Consider the following 15211-nt stretch of genomic DNA (forward strand, 5'->3'; position numbering starts at 1 on the left):
GTCTTTTTGTTCTGTATCTATGGACACGACACAGTCGTTCGTTCTAAATGTTCCATTGCAATACTGGCTGGCAACGTTCGTATCCCTTGCTTGCTAGCTAGCCAACTATGGCAAACTTACATTCACATCAGCCAGCATAACAGGAAAGTTGCTGCATTTGCATTAGATGTTTTCGAGTGACATTTATTTGTATACATCCATAACAATGAGCTATTGAGACGTGATTTCGCCTGGCATAGAAAATGTGCTCACTCATCAGGACACAGTTGTTCAGAGGAGCAAGCCAACAACACAGCTAACACAATCACTTCAAACTGAAGATGGAAAGACTACAAACTAGCACTTTGCTTCGTTTTTTAAAATTGAAATTTCTTTGTATGTATCCATAAAAATTATGTCAGCTGATTCATGATTTCGACTGGCTGAGAAACGCTGCCTGCTCGTCCTTCTCGTCCAGACTCCTGATACATTCATTACCATGGGACAGCTGGAGATATAATTATAATATTGAAACAATGTTGCAAATGTCGGGGAGAACAACAGCAAGGTTTATACAAATCTCCGCTGTGAAAACTAAATGTTAGTCTAAAAGAAATGTGAGAATTTCTAGATGTTTTTTATGGTGGAGATTAAGTTGATACGTTTCCTGGCTAGACTGATGAGACAGTAAATAGGCATTTTAACGTCATAGATTTAGCCAGTGGTAACTTGTGGAATAGACACCGGCTTGAATGTGGTTTTAACCAATCATGATTAGATTCACCTGTTGTAAAATAATTGTTAGCGTGTGGTGGCTAATGTTAGCTGATGTTTTGCAGTGGCTGTTTAAAGAAAACCGAACAATGGATTCAAATTTCTCCTGGCACATAAACTACTTTAAGGATGTGGAACCATCTAACAATAAGTTGTAAAATCCTGAACTAGTTCTTCAAGAGGAAAGTTCATAGCCAGATTGACTATTTTGAAGATAGGCTTTCAAATTTAAAAGTACAACGCCATAAATATTTTGAATTAAAAGCTTGGGCTGTGTAATTTCTTTCTGATTTAAAAACAATATCTTGAATATATCCTCAAAAGTCAAAGTAATGTGTTAGCCCACTGATCTAAAGCCTATACACTAGCTCAAGGATGGGGATAACACAATTAATCTCCAAGACAAGGTTACTCATCACTTGGGCCAAGCCTGTCACTTCAGACACCAATGTGACGGACTAGGGCTCAAACTATGCGCTTCACCTCCATTATGCACGCACGTGCGCACACACACACACACACACACACACACACACACACACACACACACACACACACACACACACACACACACACACACACACACACACACACACACACACACACACAACACACACACACCAGTGGAGGCTGGTATCACTTTAAAGTAGAGGAAGGCTCACTGTAATGACCGAATGGAATGAATGGAACTATAACCAAAAAATCTATGAACAACAAGTTCGAGGACAGTCAGATTTATTTGCACATGCCTCACTGTGAAGTCATCATAACAGCCGACAGCACCACGGTGACAAAGTGCTTGAGTTAAGTCAAAAGATTTTCTAGTTGGTGAACTCCCTTGGGTCAGTCAGGATCAGTTCGCCACTGGAAACCAAATTAGACTTGATTCTGGTGGTCTTCTGAACTGCAGCAGGAATGTCTCTCCCTGAAAAAACAAACATTTTATGTGGTCAGTTTCAGAGAGAGGGACGAGACTCAAACTATAGGGAAGGGTGGAAGGGATTGAAACTATTTGCTGGAATGCAATGCAGCCTATCAGAGAAAAGTAACTCACTCTTTCTGTAGCATCTTGGTTCACAGCTGTCTCCAACGGATGGCAGGCACACAGCTGTATTACAATGGATGAACACCTGCAAGAGACAGTACAGATTGTTTTTTAAAAAAGCAAAAAGTATCTAGCCAGATAATTACTACCCAAGAATAAATTAGAGTAGTTTAATATTTATGTAAACTATATGCTTTTATATTACTTATGTAATTGTAAGAAATAGGCCTACCAGAAAGTACCAATTGTGACCAAGTAAGCCGACACAATTTTGTTAAATCATTAATTACCAGTAATTAGTGGCAATAATATCACAAATACTAATTGTAATAGGACAGTGAAAAGTGTTATCAAAAATCTAATGTAAGCATAAAGTACAGCACTTCTATTTCATGCATGAATCTGATAAACAGTGTTAGCATGATAATCAACAACAATGTAGTTGTTTCAAACCTCTTATTATAATTAGGATTAATTTGAACTCTATGGTTCCAGTAGAATTAGAACACAGTCATACCCTCAGAATTAAATAGAACAATATCTGTAAATATGTAACATAAATCTATCTCTATGGTCATACCGTCTCCCTCAGGGGGGCCATAGACAATGGATCCACAAAGGTGAACATCTTAAGGACAAAGCGCCTGTAGTGGGTTGGGTAGGACAGACCCGAAGAGGGTCCCACAGGGATGGGAGTGGTCAGGTAACGGTCATCCTGGTAAGGACATCTAATGATATGAACAGAGAGAGAGAGAGAGAGAGAGAGACAGAGAGAGTGAGACGTAGACAGACAGACAGACAGACAGACAGACAGACAGACAGACAGACAGACAGACAGACAGACAGACAGACAGACAGACAGACAGACAGACAGACAGACAGACAGACAGACAGACAGACAGACAGACAGACAGACAGACAGACAGAGTCATGGTCAAGTGTCTGTCTGCGTCAGGGTTGGCATGCCGCATGCCATGTTACGACTCTCAATTTGCCGTTATCCCCGTTACACCAGCAACGGCAAATTGATCAAGGCTATGAGATGACACATTGGTTTTGATAATAAAGAGTAATTTTTTTAAGTGAATAACTCCAAGAGCTGCTAAACATTTTCCTCAGCTACACAAGGAAGGGCAGAAGAGTAATTGGACGAAACGTTACCAAAATGTTTACTACTTCTACTACTACCTATTCAGATATTTACCCATCAATGAGAAGGTCCCACTGGGGCAGGCTGCGAGGGTTTGAGGTTGTGGTAGCCCAGCAGCGACCCAGGGTCAGCACAATGTTGGGATCTGTCCTCGCCAGGATGCGAACCTCAGTGTACACAGGATCCCTGAGGACCTTGGTGATAGGGTAGTCTATCTCTGTGTAGTAAGAGGTGTAGGCCACTTCCTCTGTTTCAAAAGAGGAAAGATTAATTCATTCACCCATTTATTAATCCAACCAACCAATCAACTAATATAGTGCCACATACCTTCATTACATCCCTTGGTAAGGCATGATCCGCTGCCGAGTCTGAGCTCAACTGTGAGGGGTCCAGGAGCTATATCAGGATTTGGAGGAGGAACCGGCTTCACATCAATAACCACAGCCACAATGGTACTGCCCTTATATCTGCACTGGAATGTTAGACTGGGAAGAAATGGCGTGGGGTCAGACATCTTGAAGGTGTCTGAGAGACTTTAAAGCAGGACATATAAGGTGATGACTAAAGATCCCATTGCTTATTTAACAATAAAAATTGCGTTAACTCCAGTCTCTTGTTAAAAGTTCCAACCAGGGGCCTCACTTATCAAGGGTGAATGCACACAAAAGAGACTCTAAACCTTGTGTTCGCCAGTTTACCCATAACGGTTGGCATTTATCCTTGTTGACAGGAAAGTGTGGGTATCTCCATGCAAATCTCTGACTATGCGTACACAGAACTTAGAGTGGTTGATCAATTGTATTGCAAGCAAATATTGTTATTTTGAAGGAAATTAATGTGTTCAGGAATTATAATAATGGTAGGCTAATAAGGACAGGGTTAATCATAACATTTATACATTTTCCATTGGTAATGTATGTTGCCCAATGTGTTTTTTAAAAACTTTTATTATATAGGCCTAAATTATGTCTCTCCTTTTCTCACGACTGGTTTATTCCCACTACACAACAAATAATAGCCTACCATTTATCCATTGCTCATTTAATAGCCAAATATGCTCGGAAGTAAAGACCGGTAGCCTATTTAAATTGGGTAGGCTACAGTATTGATAGGAATGCAACATCATAGCCTATTTAAATTCAGAGCCTATACCAAAGCAGGATAAGCCAAATATTCAACAACAATTCGTATTTTCACGAGTGCAAAAATATAGTATGGCTCTAATTTTTCAATGAAAACATGAGTATGTGCTGCGTTCGACAGTTGAATGATCCCAATAATTTGTTGCTCAAGCTAATCCTAGAAACTCCACGTACCCCAGAATTTGATGTATGCACTGTTGATAAATGAGGCCCCTGGCCCCATATATAGTACACAACAATTTAAAGTGATGGTTCCTTAGGATGTTGTTGTTTTTGTGTTGTTATTATAATCATTTTTTTATATCACCTACTCAAATTGGCTGTCCCTGGTGATGGAGCCAAAGGGGCCAACCCCCACTTGATATGAAGAGGACATCCTATTCTCATAGATAATAGTATCAGTTTCCTCCTGCAATAAACACATCTATGTTATACAGGTCATCTTTAAGAGGCAAAATCACTATAGCTTTGACAACGAGCTTTTGTCACAATGTGGCAGCATCTTTAAACCTGAATAAACAATCAGTGAAATGATCATGATATGATCATTGTTGCAACCAATACAGAAGATGTGATCCAATTATTTGAAGGAGATAGGAGCTACTTCCCTGTACTGAGACGGAAGCCAGGCACAGGTGATACGTACCGTCATGAAAGTTCCACATTCAGTGACTTTAAACTGGTAGATGGCAAAGGCAGAAGTTGTGCCAATAGCATGGCAGTGGGGTCCGTTTGTCCCCAGCAGGCTGATGGAGTCCAGTTCCAGGCTGGGCAGAGTGGCATCCCTGGCCACCACCACCACAAACTGGCCATCCTTGGTACACTGAACAGTCACTGGTGACAAAGAGCATAACAAAAACATGAACTTAGTGTCCTTGAATAAATTGGAGCATGTTGGAACATGTTGATATTAAACTGCTTTGGATAAAAATTGTCCATATATAAGTGGAAGTGGAATCAGTGAGAGTTCAGAATACAATGATTTGTTTTCTGGTGAAGTGTGATAAACAAGTTTCTCTGAGGGGGCAGTACATAAAGTAAAACCGTACTGTTTTACAACATAGAGTTCTAGAGTAAAATGAGCATGGTCAAAAACATACCTGATTTTCCGTAGAAGCACATCCGTCCATCAAAACAGCAGTTAATGGCATCACAATGGGCGGCAGTGATGTCAGGAAGTCCACACTGCACCTTGTGTTGGCCATCAACATCACAGCTCTGCTTTGAGCCTGGGTCAGAGGGGAATTTAGGCCTCTGAAGCGGCGTACCGGGTTGGACAGGCCACTGAGGGGGTTGGGCAGGCCTCTGAGGGGGTTGGGCAGGTCTTTGAGGGGTTGGGCAGGCCTCTGAGGGGTTGGGCAGGCCACTGAGGGGCTGGGCAGGCCTCTGAGGGGGTTTGGCAGGCCACTGCTGGGGTTGGGCAGGCCTCTGAGGGGCTGGGCAGGCCTCTGAGGGGGCTGGGCAGGCCTCTGAGGGGGCTGGGCAGGCCACTGAGGGGGCTGGGCAGGCTGCTGAGGGGGTTGGGCAGGCCATGACGGTGTCTGGATGGGTGGCCACCCTGGTTTTTCCAAGTAAACCTGAGCATCACACAGCCAGCCAAGCGTGGCCACTGCCACTAGACAAACTGCACTCCACTTCATCGCAATGGCTTCACTACAAGAACTAATCCGCAATGTTCACTGGATGCTGTGATGAGGATGAAGGAATTGCTGCCACCTTTATAACAGATGGAGCGTTGTTTACTTATTGGAAATCCGCCCCCTCTTTATCTGACCGTTCCTTTTCTGAGGGGTCAAGGTTTTAGCCAATCAAATGCCCTGGCTAATGTTCCTTTAGTAGCACACTATTCAAAACAGTTGTGTAACATTTGCGAACATCCAACATTTCGGTCATGGCCTTGAGAAAGGTCTTTGTGACCGACACGTCATGTCATTGGAGGCTTTGCCAGTTCTCTCAGTATCTAATTTGCTCCTAGTTGTTGTATGTGACAATATACATATATATTTATTTATTTATATATTTATTTTGATAGTCAGAAACCATTCAAAATGATTTACGCATTATAAATAGATAATTAGACAATTTTGTTTATATTACAGTTTTTTTCAATCACTTTGGTTCCATTTTCACAAGTATATAGTACATTTTCACAACTCTAAGCACAAAAATCTAAACAGATCATCAAAATGGCTTGTGGTCAAAGCTATAAGCATAGTACAACAAACAAATTCATAAAATCACTTTTACACTGCACCAAATCACTCTTAAAATCTGCTTTTCAAAATGCAATATTCACATTACTTTTGATGTCTTTTTTCTTGTTATTTGTTAACAAGACATTTAACTCATCACTTAATCAAACTGCTCAAAACGGATAAATACTGAACCAAAATGATTTAGTGCATAGTTCACATATAGTTTGATAACTGCTGAACACTGTGAAGTTCTAAATTCTTACATCATTAATGTATCAATTGACAATTGACAGGGCGGCAGGTAGCCTAGCGGTTGGGCCAGTAACCGAACGGTTGCTGGTTTCGAATCTCCGAGCTAACCAGGTGGAAAAACATGTCGATGTGCCCTTGAGCAAGGCAAGGCTGGGGTTTTCACACTCAACAGTTTCACATATGTTTCAAGGATTGTCCACCAGCTGAAGAACATCCAGCCAACTTGACACAACTGTGGGAATCATTGGAGTCAATATGGGCCAGCATCCCTGTGGACTGCTTCTAGAATTTATCCCAAAATGAATTGAGGCTGTTCTGAGGGCAAAAGAGGGTGCAACTCAATAGTAGCAAGGTGTTCTTAATGTTTTGTATACTCAGTGTATAGTGTAGTGTAGAATGCATTTCTGAAATACCTGGGTTGTATATACTGTTTTTTCAACCACTTTGGCACATTTTTCAGAAGTGGTATATTTTCAAAACTCTAAGTAAAAAACTCTAAACTGATAACACTTCTAATGTCCCCTATCTTGTGTTCAGAAGCTTCGATTGTACATTCATTGGGGTTTCACACACCTCCACATTTAGTCGTTTATGCAAAATCAAAGTTTTCCTTGAAATACCATGTGCACCTTTTGATTAGTCACCGCTTCAGTAGATAATGATAGGCTCACCATTTAGTCATTTGAACTACCATTTAATCCAATAGAATAAATGACAGGACACACATTTCAAAACGTATTTTTGAAGTGCTGAATAGAAAGAATAGTAGACATCATTTTTATACAGTATTTGACTATAACTTGACATGCACACTTTTTAAAATAACTTGTGTCAAATGGCAGGATGTTAATATGTTGACAAATATGTCAGTCTTACAGTTTCATTATCCTTATACCATCGTGTCCCAAACTAGGGGTTGTGACCCGATGTGGGGTCACGAGAGAAACTGAAATAAAATGTATCAAATTGAGCTTGGTTGATAGAACCGACATTAGGTCAGTAACCTCTGGTTGCCGCTAGATGTGTTTGAAATAAACAGAGCGGTTTCTGTTTTCTTCCTACAAATGTGGCTCTATCTTTTAAACCGTTTAAGCTACAAAATATTATGACCCAATCATTGAAAGATAATACTCTCAGGAATACGTATGTGTCTTCTGTTTCCCTCTTCAAGCCGCACAGGACTCGTGGACAAGACCAGGTACTAAATCAGACTGGGGGGAAAAGATCATTATCAAGAGCACACAAAATGTTCTGATGCATTTTAGTCACTTAAAACCATACTTCCATCAGATTGAAATACTTTCAAAAGTACTGTCAAACTGATTTGTAATAAACTGTCATAGCCCAAATAAAAAAAGTAAACATTGGCCGTTTATAACATAACATTTTTCACATGGCAGGAACATTTTAAAATCAAAATGGGGTTGCGGCCAAAAAAACAGTTTGGGAACCCCTGCCTTATACACTACATATATAGGACAGAACCAGAAATAGGTGTATTGTAAAGCAGGTGGCTACTGTGAAAACATAGCATGTTGTTGTATGCCATTTCTGCCCGATGCGACATTGTACAAGATCACCTTTTCTATGTGACTTGTCAAATCATACAGTTTTGCCTGCCTCTCTAATTGAAATTATATATATATATTACTGTAATTCAAATAATGAGTGGATTATATTGTTATATACAACCCAGGTAAGTAGTGCATTGTACACTAAACTATATTTCCAAAATATAGCACAGTGACTCTTTCCATTGGAGAATGATGATGCAGTATTTACAGCCACATCCATATATTACTTGGTTGCAACATAAATTGATGTCAAATTGATGCATTATGAGGTAAAAGATAGATATTTACAGAGTTCATTAGTTATCAAACTATATATGTTAACTAGCAAATCCAGCACTTGCAGAATAAGTTAGGACAGTATTCACACCATGTCACGCCCTGACCATAGAGAGCCCTCGGGGTTCTCTATGGTGTTTTAGGTCAGGGCGTGACTAGGGGGGTTTCTAGGTATTATATTTATATGTTAGTGTGTGTGTGTGTGTGTGTGTGTATGGTTCCCAATTGGAGGCAGCTGATGATCGTTACCTCTAATTAGGGATCATACTTAGTGTGTGCTTCTTCCCACCTGCGATGTGGGATATTATTTTGTTTGAGTGCCAATGTGCGCTACATATTTCACGATCGTGATATCGTTGTTGTTTTAGAAGTGTCACTATCATTAAAATGTGGAACTCTACTCACGCTGCGCCTTGGTCCAATTATTCATATGAAGGTCGTGCCACACCACTTTACTTTTTTCACATTTTGTTGTGTTACAAAGTGGGATTCAAATGTATTTCATTTTCTTTTTTTGTTAACAATCTACACACAATACCCTCTGAAAGTGTAAGAAAATGTTTAATTTGAAAAATAAAACAATCATTCTGTACATCTATTCAATTCCCTGAGTCAATACATGTTAGAATCACCTTTGGCAGTGGTTACAGCTGTGGATTTTCTTCTTCTGGGTAAGTCTCGAAGAGCTTTCCACACCTGGACTGTGCAACATTTGCCCATTATTCTTTTCAAAATTATTCAAGCTCCGTCAAAACGGTTGTTGATCATTGCTGGACAACCATTTTCAGGTCTTTCCATAGATTTTTAAGCAGATTCAGGTCAAAACCGTAACTCAGCCTCTCATGAACATTCACCGTCTTCTTGGTAAGCAACTCCAGTGTCGATTTGACTTTGTATTTTAGGTTATTGTCCTGCTGACAAAGTTGTCTTGGAGCTGGTTACAGGGCGACCATGTCTGTCGGTGGGATGTTGTTATAATCCAATTACCCTGAATTTAAATTCCTTATCTTCTTTCAACTCAAGCCAAACTCAACCCAACTACCTAAACTCATGGCAGATTCCAAAGACAAATGTAAAACCTCTCAACAAACTAAGAGTGGTAAACCTTAATGTCCACTGAATTCTGAAAACTTTCAGGAATTTGGGGAATTAGCTTAACATGTAAAATATATAAAATAATACAATAAGATGCTTTACAAATTAAAACGTACAATCATAAAGTTGTAAATATAACGCATTCAATTAGTGAAAATCATAGAAAAGTAAAATTGTGTTTATATGAACAGCATGAAATAAGGCTGAAAATGCTAAATACTCTATTCCACTTGGCAATGGCTACTGTATTATTCATTATTGTGTTATACAGTTCCCCCCCCCAATTGGTTTGGAACATTGTAGGGATCTTAGCTTCATGCTCTAAAAACAATCACCAAAACAACATTTTTATAAGATTTGGAAACACCTAAAACACATTTGCTACTCTTATTTAATATTCAAACAAAACCTTGTATGTAACATGCCCTTTATGTAAGTTACACATAATTTTGTCAGTTGCTTAAGATTACAGGAATGAGTGGATCGTAAAGACAGATCGTCCAGAGCCGTAGTTATGGGGGCAACACTCCCACTGAAGACCAGTGTTCAATTGCCATCTCCACCTTTAATGTCATATGTCTGTCTAAATAAAGCAAAAAATACTAAAGGTAGAGTGAAATTCCCCTCTCCATAAAATAAATGCGACCTTTACTAATTCAGGATTTAAATTAACACCCAGTGATGTTAAAAAACATTAGCCTGAGTGTGATTATGTAATTTGTCTATGTAGTAAAACATTGACACTCAAAACCACACCCATCATTATCATATTTCCCAGCATGCTTTATTGCAGGTTGATATTTTGTTTCAATATCTGTGTTTTTACATGCACATTGATTGATTAATTGATCTTAGGCTGTACAAAGATAAATAGTGTACATTTTTCTAAGCTAATCCAATCTGTTAGCAGTTGGATTTATTGCACCCATGAATGAGATGGTTGTTCCCGTTTAAATGGTTTAGGTTGTCTCCTTTAACTAATTTTTCCTTATATGGCAGTCATTGTAAATGCATTATGCAGGTGATTAAAAGGTCCTATTGCTGGATATCTTGACTTTGGCTGGATTCCATCAGGAATTAAATATCACTTTTCAAGCCAACATAACGTGGCATGCAAACCAGGAGTTTCAGACCACAGTCTTATGGTAATACTAGGCTTTTGAGGTATAGCTTTAAGGATGACATTGTAAGCACTCACTTAGTGAAGGATTAATATATATTGAATCCAACAACCATATGGATGGTCAATTCCAACATTTATAACAGGCACTCTGAGATACATGCATATATTTGCTTACATTTGCCTATATCCCAGTGTGCCTTTAGAGTCAATATTGGAATTACCACCCATGACTGTGTTTGTTAGTGACAGAGAGTTAGTCATTGTATTCACCTGCATGTTAGGTGCTTATCAAGGGCTGCAGAAAAATATATGTTGTTATAAGTGTGCGCAAATACCAGAAGGTACACCTTTTTCTGTTTTGTTTCTGTTTACTATTGGCTGAGTCAACCAATAGCATTGCACCTTTAACCTTCAACCTTTAACTTTCTCCAGGACCCTCTGCTTTCATACCACAAGGTAAGATTAAAAACAACATGAATTATACTTCAATGGGGATATTAACCAGAGCCAAGTTGTTTTCCAAAAGTATAATTTAAATAGCAACTGCTAACTTGTGGCTATCAAAAGTAGCTGCTTAGCTTGCCAGGCAGATAAGCTATCTAGCGAGCATGGTAATGGTACAGTAAACTTACCGTAGCTCTAGCATTCATTTTCATAGGTAAGAACACTGTCAAAGTTGATGAGACCTCAAATACAATGCAATCTGCTAACGTTACCAAGGTTAAGTTATTGCCAATTTTAGTAAACACTGTTTAGCTATTTCAGCTAGCTAGGTTTGTCAGTTATCTAAACAGCTTACAGTACGGTCACACATATCATTTGGTAAAGTGACAGTAGCATTCACTTTCATTGGGGGGAGCTGTCAGAGTTCGTGTAACCTGATTTTCTTTTGACTTTTTTTGCGAGGTAGCTATATTATTATGCCAGCTAATTTAGATAATGCTTTGATATCCATGGCATAAAATGTGAAACTAGTTGTATGTCACCAGTCACGACATCACAGAAGAGCCGTTTGAACGTAAAAAATATATTTTGGGCAGAAATGCCTCCTCGAACATGTGAACTTCATGTGCCTTAATATCAAACTTGTATGACATCTGTAAATATGAATACAATTGTTAAACTATGAGCCTAGTTGGTTTAGCATCAGAAAAAGTAGCAGCCTTCTCGTTGGCCATGATTGGCTGAGATAATGAGTGGGCTGGACATGCCAAGAGATGAGTTTGGATTGGTCTGCCATATAGCACGCGTCTGTCTATTGGAGCAGGTCAGTATGTTTAGGTAATCGTGTCGAACACGTTTTTTTAGAAATGTATCGCTTTGTAAAACTGCATAAACCTAATGTCAAGTGAAAGTGTACTATTAGCTAGCTAAGGTTAGCTGGTTGGCTCGCTAGCTAATGTTATGTGTATGCTCTCCACTTTCTGGAGGACTAAGTTTTGAAATCAGTAGAATTCGAGTATGATAGCTAAGGAGATGGAGAAAACATCAGTCTGGATTACATCTTCAAAATAAGGGCAACCATGCATGGCATCAGACAACCATGGTAACAGATAAGATAGTCAAGCTAGCTACATTTTCATATATTACACGTTTCTAATTTTGACAGAAAGTGGTTTCATTTCAAGTGTACTGTTAGTTAGCTAACATTAGCTGGCTGGGTCGCTAGCTAACGTTATGTGTATGATCTTGTTCTTCGCATCTCACACATTTGCTTGACTAGTTGTAGCCATAGAACCTGGTTGGTTAGCTACCTGCAGATACATGCAGGGTAGTAATGTCATGAGTTGTGATTATGGTCCATTGTTTCACTAGTTAGCTAGCTACATGTCTTAACAAAAGACTCCACTATGCAAGTATCCATTTCAATAGAATGTCAATGCAACTATTGATAGACGCACAAGCTGGTAAATTTTCTCTGGCTATCTACTCCGATTTCAGACCACATGTAAGATATTCTCTAGCTAGCTACATTTTCAGATTCTAATTTTGACAAAGTATTTTAATTGAAAGACGGTTTTCTCAAAAGTGAGTTTACAAGTTGATCAACTTTCAAAGCAGAATTACATTCATCCTGTTTGTTTCAGATGTCTAAAAAGCCCCATAAGCCCCCTAAGGGAGTGCGTACATTTGCCACCACAGTGGTTTGGCCTGCCGATGCGGGCAACAGGCCAGCTCCGAGATGGTATGTCCTTTCATAGGTATGTATTATGACAAGAGATAATGGCAAAACATGCGTAGGCCTATGACATTTGAACTTTGTGTTCCTCTAGAAAACATACTGTACTACTAGAAATACCTGTCAGTAAATGTAGGCCTTTACTACTAATGAACAGCAACTTTATTATAATAATTGGCCATCAAATTGTCATTGCAACAAAAAGACTATTCACAGTGTCAAAGTCCCAAGCTGTGGTCTTGTCAACCAATCACAACAGGTTAAGGGAAGTTCCAGAGAGAGCTAGACTTCATCAACCTTTGACACTGTGGGGGATGGATAGTGGGGTTAGCTGCTTGAAAGAGCTGTGAGATGGTGAACTCACCAGCAGGGGACTTCCTAACACAGGCTTCCTTATTTATTGTTACAGATAGAGAATTGTCAAATGCAGGTCCGTGGACAACTCTCCTCGGGGGGCTTCAGAGATGATGTGTTTGTGAATTTCACCCCCAGAAGTTAGGAGTTAAAATTAATAAAGTTAACAGGCTAAAACAACATGTATACTCTTTTCTGATTTACTGAAATTAGATACCGTGCTGTAGTGTTGTCTCTGTATTTTCCCCCTATATTTTAAGCAGGTAATTACACTGCACCTTTAAATCACCCTGCTTTCTCATCAGGGCTTATGTTATACCTTCTCACCTTTTTATGTGATCTCTGTTTTTAATTGGTTCAATATAGCTTTAAAAGTGTTTTATTTCATCACAGTACTTTTTAATTTTGATTTGGACCTACTGGACCAGTACCTACAGCTCCACCAGCGCATGTGTCTGCTGTTCAGGCTCCTTCATTGAGGACTGCATTGAATTTATCATTGGTAAATATTTTTTTTTTTTGTCACATTATGAACTACTATGGCTCTGCTGGCATGATAGAACACTGACTCAGATTATCCTTTTGACTTGGTTTCCTCCTCGGTTCATCGGGTCTTAGGTTTTACTCTCTCTTTTGCGGTTCAATAAGCAAATGTTTTGGGGGTTCATATGTCTGCAGCAAGACCAAACCTTAACTTGGCAAGGAAGCTTGCTCAGCCAAATAGAATACAGGCTAATCTGTCAAAAGATTGGTTTGTATTGATCATCTGTTTCTATAACAGTATAACTTTAAATAATCTTAACACAACTACATATTTGTTATAGACACAACATGTCCGTAGCCCGGCCAAGTTGTCTACAGCCTTTGTGAGTGCCCCCACCCTTCCACCGGCCTCTGTGAGGGCTTCAACCCTTTTCTGGCCTCTGGGAGGGCCCCCATCCATACTCAGCATCTGCGAGTGCCCCAATCCCTGCAATGCTGTCAAGAAGTGACATTTTACCTACTACATCATGCACCGTTGTCATTTTAGAAGTACAGTGCCTTCCGAAAGTATTCACACCCCTAGACTTTTTCCACATTTTGCTGTGTTACAGCCTGAATTTAAACTTGATAAAATGTAGATTTTGTGTCACTAATCTACACACAATACCCCGACACAACAGTGGTAGGCCTGATCACCGACAACGATGAGACAGCCTATAGGGAGGAGGTCAGAGACCTGGACGGGTGGTGCCAGAATAACAACCCATCCCTCAACGTAACCAAGACTAAGGAGATTATTGTGGACTACAGGAAAAGGAGGACAGAGCACGCCCCCATTCTCATCGACAGGGCTGTAGTGGAGCAGCTTGAGAGCTTCAAGTTCCTTGGTGTCCACATCAACAACCAACTAGAATGGTCCAAACATACCAAGACAGTCGTGAAGAGGGCACGACAAAGCCTATTCCCCCTCAGGAAACGAAAAAGATTTGGCATGGGTCCTGAGATCCTCAAAAGGTTCTACAGCTGCAACATCGAGAGCATCCTGACTGGTTGCATCACTGCCTGGTACGGCAATTGCCCGGCCTCTTACCACAAGGCATTACAGAGGGTAGTGCGTACGGCCCAGTACATCACTGGGGCTAAGCTGCCTGTCATCCAGGACCTCTACACCAGGCTGTGTCAGAGGAAGGCCCTACAATTTGTCAAAGACCCCAGCCATAGACTGTTTTCTCTACTACCACATGGCAAGCGGTATCAGAGTGCCAAGTCAAGGACAAAAAGGCTTCTTAACAGTTTTTACCCCAAGCCATAAGACTCCTGAACAGGTAATCAAATTGCTACCCGGACTATTTGCATTGTGTGCCTCCCCCCCAACCCCTCTTTTTACGCTGCTGCTACTCTCTGTTTATCATTTATGCATAGTCACTTTAACTATACATTCATGTACATACTACCTCAATCAGCCTGACTAACCGGTGTCTGTATGTAGCCTCGCTACTTTTATAGCCTCGCTACTGTATATAGCCTGTCTTTTTACTGTTGTTTTTATTTCTTTACTTACCTATTGTTCACCTAATACATTTTTTGCAC

General features: G+C 39.9%; 1 pseudogene; it reads right to left on the reverse strand.

Moving 5' to 3' along the window:
• Window positions 1-1471: 1471 nt before the first annotated feature.
• On the reverse strand, window positions 1472-5793 carry LOC112245356 (annotated as a pseudogene).
• Between the last annotated feature and the right edge of the window lie 9418 nt (window positions 5794-15211).

This window comes from Oncorhynchus tshawytscha, linkage group LG06 (assembly GCF_018296145.1).
Source record: "Oncorhynchus tshawytscha isolate Ot180627B linkage group LG06, Otsh_v2.0, whole genome shotgun sequence".
NCBI classification, from domain to species: Eukaryota; Metazoa; Chordata; class Actinopteri; order Salmoniformes; family Salmonidae; genus Oncorhynchus; species Oncorhynchus tshawytscha.